The sequence below is a fragment of the Podarcis bocagei genome, assembly GCF_964188305.1.
Source record: "Podarcis bocagei genome assembly, chromosome: 4".
Taxonomy (NCBI): Eukaryota; Metazoa; Chordata; class Lepidosauria; order Squamata; family Lacertidae; genus Podarcis; species Podarcis bocagei.
The window spans coordinates 40,899,973-40,906,912 of NC_138128.1; the positions used below are offsets into that span (position 1 = coordinate 40,899,973).

The 6,940-nt window shown below is 45.4% G+C and overlaps 1 protein-coding gene across 1 annotated transcript in view; it reads right to left on the reverse strand.

The window, feature by feature from the left end:
* MAP3K13 (mitogen-activated protein kinase kinase kinase 13) overlaps window positions 1-6,892 on the reverse strand; it is an 85,463-nt gene extending 78,571 nt beyond the window's left edge. The window contains exon 1 of the mRNA XM_081192578.1: window positions 6,873-6,892. The gene's annotated coding sequence lies outside the window, so the exon portion shown is untranslated. The remainder of the gene's footprint in view (window positions 1-6,872) is intronic.
* Between the last annotated feature and the right edge of the window lie 48 nt (window positions 6,893-6,940).

The following is a 6,940-nucleotide window of genomic DNA, read 5'->3' on the forward strand; positions in this document are numbered from 1 at the left end:
TTTGATGGCATCGCCATGTGCTAGATGGTGCTGCGTATGAAAAATTCACTAGTTATTGGTACCACAGACTCTTTTCCTTGCCAGCCTCAGAAGAGCAACGAGGCAGTCTAGGTCAAGGCAGTACAGTGGTACCTCGGGTTAAGTACTTAATTTGTTCCGGAGGTCCGTTCTTAACCTGAAGCTGTTCTTAACTTGAAGACCACTTTAGCTAATGGGGCCTCCCGCTGCCGCCGCGCCGCCAAAGCACGATTTCTGTTCTCAGCCTGAAGCAAAGTTCTTAACCCGAGGTACTATTTCTGGGTTAGTGGAGTCTGTAACCTGAAGCATATGTAACCTGAAGCGTATGTAACCCAAGGTACCACTGTAGTAATGATTAGGTGAGAGGGGTGAAATTCTGACACACATAAATCCAGATTTCCTGCCTGATGCAACAGCTTCACCCTCCTCATGACTGAGGGCCAGTATTTTGCACTAGCCACGCAGTTTCTCCAGAAGTCACAATATATAAAACCAGTGCTTACACCTCTAAAAGAATAATTGCAACTTATATTACAATACGCAGCTAAAGCTTTTTTAACAACACATCACTTTGAAAGATTTAGGCAGACAGCAGTGTGGTTTAAAATGGTGCCGTTCTACAACAGCTCCAATAAGTCTGTACCACAAGTTTCCTCAGGCGTTACTTTATTTGTTAATGCTATAATTTGTTTAATGACATATTTCTCCAAGTGGTGGGAACTTTTGCTATTGGCATTGAAGCTCCTAGATTCTCTCTGCACAAATACACAATATTTATGCAAGCTGTTGTGTTTTTTTTTTTTTTTAAGCTAAGAGTTAAGCCAGTGCACTCTTCTTCCATTAATGGACTAGCCCACAGGGATCTTTCCAAAGAGTGGAAGGGGGGGGGAAGGGGGGAATCACATCAGCATGCTAGGGGAGAGGAAAGCCTTGACTTTTATTGCTGTCCCCAGCAGTACTAAACCTCCAGAGGGAACCTAAGTATTACATTCATGATGGCACACAGACGGGTTTATACTCTGAGTACGAGGGAGTACAGGAAAAGGCCGTTCAGGTTCTGTTAAAAAGAGTTTTTAATAAATTCCTTTTAGGCAGTGTTTATCCACCACTTTTATTTTCTCTCAACTCTGAAAGGAGTCTGGCAGCTGCACAGTAGTGCTTGCAAAGGAGCAAGTGGAAGCAGCAATTTAAATGACTCTCTTTCTCTCATCTGCACACAGCAGGATTGTATTGCGCATCTAACTCTGGCCGTATTGCAAACTGCATGCTATTTTTGCTGGCCTTTAAAAGGAAGGTTAAAATCATGCCTGCACTGCAAAATATTTAATGACGAGAACATAAAATGAATTGCTTGTATTTTGACATCTTTGCCCCAGCTGTGACTGGCTCTTACTAATTATCTATTTTTCTCTATGAAATCTGTCCTTGAAAGCAACCGTCTTAGAATACCACATGCTTGGAAACGATGGGAAATTATTTCTGTTCATGCTGTGATTTACGATTAGCTGGATCTGGCAAAAACCTGGGCTCACATATTGAATCTGTTAACACACATATGCCTTGTTCTAGCTGCTCCAAGGAAAGAATGTCCAGCATATTATCTGCACCACAATCCAGAGACTGGTGGTAGATAACAAGCTCACTTTGAAACCAGCAATCTTCCTTAGCACTCTGGTTTTGAAGAACCTAGATGCAAGCTATACATTTAAAGCACGTTCAATGGACATTTAAAGCACACGACTTCCTCCAAAGAATAATGGGAAGTGTAGTTTCCCCCACAGATTTACAACCCCCAGCATCCATAATAAACTACAGTTCCCTTGATTCTCTGGGGGAGGTCATGTCCTATAAATGTATGTTGGATGTGCTTTAAATGCATGGGGTGGAGATGAGGCATATAATCACAGCTCAAGTACCATTGTCTTTGCAAGTTGCTCGTGCGTAAGTTACCACCACTCCTGGCTGTGTTGCCTTGTTAAACCTTTCAGTCTGGACAGCCCTTCACTTCGTGGCTGCCTCAGTCGCTAGCAGAATCCGTCAGTGGGCGTTTCTTAAACCTTTTCCAACATAAAAGTTGTTTGACGCCAAGTCTCCTCCTACTCTCCCTGCGCGGAAGTCTTCTGCGCAGGGAGGGCGTGGGTAGCGGAGGACCCGTGCTCTCCCCGCTGGTGTCCGGTGAAGAGTCCTGGAGCCCTCTCTCCGATTTCCCCATCTGCCCCCCTTTATCCCTGGTGTTGCGCTGATTTTCTTCCCCATCTGCTGAGCTGCTTCTCTCCCTGCTGGGCCCTTCTCCAGCATCATTTGAGAGCCTACCCTCCGCCTCTAGCTCCGATGTCAGTTCCCTGACACGTTCCTTCCAGGAACAGGCAGCATCTATTCTCCTAACAGTTTAATCTTCATAGATGCCTCTGTCACATGCTTGCTGTTTCCTTTAACAATACTTATTACCTATATGAGTGGTGTGGAATTAGGAGTATGAAAATGTTGATTCCAACCAATGAGTCTTCATTGTCTTATACTGTACTGGCATAAGATCACATTCTCTGTTGCCAAGTTTATCTTGGAAAAAGCAAATATATACATTCACAAACACAAATGATGTGATTACTTCTACTACCTCAAAGAAGCATCTGCTTTAGTGCTTTTCACAAAAGTACGATTACCGAGGGAGAAAAAACCTCTCCCCAAGAAACCCTTTGTTATGTGTAGTGCATAACTGCATTTATTTTGGATGCAATATTGAAGGCATTTTGAGTAAGCCAGGAAGATGTGATAGAAATGTAGAACTGTATAGCAATTCTGCAGTAATCCTTTAAAATTACTACTTCTATTCATATTCATTGCAAATTTTAAAAAACCGAATAAGATGGCCAATATAACCCAACCTCTCAAAAGTGGAAAGAAGAGAGATAAAATACTGAAAGTAAGCAACCAAATTTAGTAAGAGGATAGGGACCTGGTACACAATGTTGTGGAGCGGAATATTCCTGTTTCTAGGATACTCCTTTCCATTTCCCCTCCCACTCGGATTTTCTGTTCTCTCTGTCCCTCTCCCCCCAAACTCAGTCTGCATTCCATGGCCACAGGGTTATTTTGGGTTCCTCTCCCTCATTTTTCTTATCTTGTATGCCTGCAATCCTTAGGTTCCCATAAGATTGCTTCGTGTGTGTATGTTGATGTTTTAGCTATACTTGGAGAACTGAGATTGCAGATATTATAAGAAAGAAGGGAAACGGGAAAGTATAGTAGAAGTTATCAAAGAAAAACAAAAATAAGATAGAGGAGAGAAGTAAAGGGAAATGCAGCTACATGGGTACTCGGAAAGCATGTGGAACTATTGCTCAAAAATATGAAGATGATCTTAAGAACATAAGATGAGCCTGATGGATCAGGCCAATGACGCATCAAGTCAAGCATCTTATTCTCACAGTGGCCAACCAGATGCCTGCGGGAAGCCTGCAACTGTGGTGTAAAGGTTAGAGTGTTGGACTATGACCTGGGAGACCAGGGTTCAAAGCCCCACTCAGCCAGGAAGCTAACTAGGTGACCTCGGGCTAGTCACCATTTTTCAGCCTAATCTACCTCACACGGTTGTTGCAGGATGAAACAGAGAGGAGAACCAAGTACACAACCTTGAGATTTTTGGAAGCAAAGGTGGTATATAAATGTAATCAACACAATAAGCACAAACATTCTGCCCACTTGTAGTTCTCAGCAAACTTTATTCACAGGCATATTGCTACTGGCAGTGGAGGCAGCACATAGCCATTGTGGCTAGTAACTGTGAATTGCCTTCTCCTCCATGTATTTGTCTAGTCCTTTTCTAAAGCCATCCATGTTGGTGGCCATCACTGCCTCCTTTAATACCATTGTATGTACAATTGGGTTCAGTGATGCTTGCTCCAGGTAGGCATGTAACTCCCAAGCTCAATCCAACCTCACTTCCTGAGAAAACGTTCATAGAAGTGTGCTGCAAGAGTAATAGGCCAGCCTGCGATACCAAATCTATTAAGAATTTAAAAGTGGCCAAATAAACATTAAGACTCAAGGAAGGCAAGCCTGTTACTTTATTAGACACAAACAAAACTGCATATGTGCAATTCAACCTACTTAAACTGATAGCTCTGCCACACAGCTATGTGAAGAAACCACATTTAGGCAGCTCCGAGCCCTGTGGTCAAATATGCTGCCATCAATCAGGAGTGGGGAATCGGTGGCCCTCCAAATGTTGCTGGACCACAACTCCAATTATTCCTGACTATTGATCACAGTGACTTGGGCTGATAGGATTTGGGTTCCAACAACATCTGGAGCATGAGGCACAGGATCAGGCAATCTATCACACCAAAACACTGTGCTCTCTACAATGTACTACTAGGACCAAGACAACCAGCATAGTTGTCCTTTAAAATAGTTTATAAGAAAGGGTAATAGATTCTACCCTGTTATTAGAAGAGTAACCAAAAGCCTTCTGGCATTTAAGAAATTAGAGAGACAACCGACCTATGTTTTCCCTGCTCTAACCTCAGATCATTTATACAAAAGAAGAGGGTTTCATGTCACAAGCAAGATCCTTGTGGTTGGCTGTTGCTCACTGGCAAATAGAACTTAATGCCAACGATCTTATTGAACACTGAAAGACAATTGTGAACAACTTCTGTGCTCTCTCCATATGTCATATAAAATGTTAATTGCACATTACTGTCAAAACTAACTCCTTTTTCTTCAGTCCTTTTTATCTCATCTGTATTATTTTTGAAGTGGTGCGATCAGAACAAAACACAGTACTGTATCCTTAATGTGGATTTATTTGCTGACCTATCATTTGCAACTTTCCTAATAATTCCTAACACTGCATTTGCCCTTTTCGTTGCTGCAACACCACCAAAGGCAAAAAACAACAACCCTTAAAGTGCTTCACACCTCCTCCACCTCTGGCATTAAAGATACCATAGTCTTTCTGCTCCATTGTATTTTATTTTTAACTTTGATTTTAATTACTGCTTTATGTTGAGTGTATTTTCAGTGGTGGCTGGTAACATTTTTACGTACTTGGTAGTACTGCAACTTGCCATTTTTATCGCAATAGCACTGCCACAACACTTATGTAGGCAACTGGACCATTACACACATTCTTAATCCAAAAGTATAGTTATGGCAAAGAGGTCCCTCCAATGTGTCTCTAAACAGAAAAACTATGGGATTGAGCAGACTGCCAGAGAGGCAGCCCTGGCAGGAACGCTCTTTCTATGAGTCCTGTCCAGAACAGCCATTGGACTGATTGGCCAGAGTACAGGAGATTGACAGAAATGCTTCTGTAAGTCCAAGGAAGTAAAAATGTGGCAGGGACAGGAAAGAGTGAATGGCTTTGAGAATCTGAGAATCTGACTGTGTTGCAATCAGAGGCACCAAACTGTAAGGAAGACTGCGGGGGGGGGGGGGACATGAGTGACATTGCATGTGCGATGTCCCAAAGGTATTTGGCTTCTAAAAATGTTTTGCCATTAGGAAAGCCAAAGGAAAGCTCTGTACCAAATGGCAAATGGGAGGAGCCCCCCCAACTCAGAATTAGTTAACAAGACAAAGGCAGAGTTCGAAGGAGAGTTTTAGGGTTGGCTGTGATGTGACCTAGAGGAAAAAAGGTGACAGGTTAAAGGCAGCAAGCTGGAGAGAGGGTCAGAGCAGGATGTCTGATTTCCGTTTGCACCCAAGGCTGCAGCTATGGGAGAAACAAGACCTACTTGGGGTGTCAATGCTGAGAACCCCTCCGCCATAGGCTCATGTTGTGTGTGTGTGTGTATGTGTATAAACCATATACTTTATCATAAAGATACCAGAGTCTCTGCTGTGCCTCATTTTCCAAAAGCAAACACAAACCCTGGATAAAGCATCTGGAACCCCTGGAATCTTGCACCGCTGAGAGACCGGGGTGGCATGCAACAGTAGAAGGGAGCTTTCTGAATGCCATTGCATGGCCTTTCGGACAAACTCCTGCTTTGTCTTCCTTTTCTTCTGGAACGCACTGCGCCAAGGAGGAACAATTATCAACCCCACGCAAAAAGAAGCTTCATTCACACACGCTTATCAGCTTATGACATATTTATACGAAATCAGCTTGCTTCAAGCCACCCGCGTTTATTATTTAGTGTATGTCTTGCAAAGCCGACGGGGGAGCCTGCCAGGAGCATTTGCACGTCTATAACAGATGTCTTGTATCGCCACGTTGCGGATTTGCTGCTACTGTATATACAAGCCCGCAGGGTCCCGACAGAGGGGGTGGCGAGATCGGAGCGGCGTGGAAAGGTTAGCCGGGAAAGCGGGGCCGCCGCTAGGTACCAGAGGGAGTGTTGTCAGGAGAGAAATGGTTGCCTCTGACTAAATAAAATTAAAAAAAAACAAAAACCCGCCCACCCAAAGATTCCCAGTCCGTGGTTGTGGAAGCAGCTGACGAGGCATTCGATATGGCTTCCAGCAGCAGGGGGTCTGCTGGAGCCCGGGGTGGGGTGGGGGCTTCCTCTCCCTCCCTCCCTCCCCAAGGGCAGGTGAGACTCCTTGGTAACCGGTCCCTGGAGAGGAGAGCCGTCCACCTGCCGCTCTGACTGGCTGTCGGGGGTGGGGAGCGGGCCCCAGGCGCCCCTCCCTCCCTCGCCTCGCCTGAAGCAGGGGCTGCCAGCCCAGGAGCCGCTGCGCGTCCTGGGAGGACTGGCCGGTTTTGGTCTCTCGGGAGGGTTCCGCTCCCTCTCCCGCCCTCCTGCCGCTCACGAGGCGCCTGGCGGAGTCCCCACAGCAGACTTCCCCTCTCTCCCTCACTCTCCCGCTCATTCCGAGCCCCACCCTCCCGCCAACCCACTCACCCGCTGGAGGGGGCGGGCTGTGGCGGCTGAGGAGGAGCCGGGCGCCAGGCCAGGGTGGCTCCAGGCGC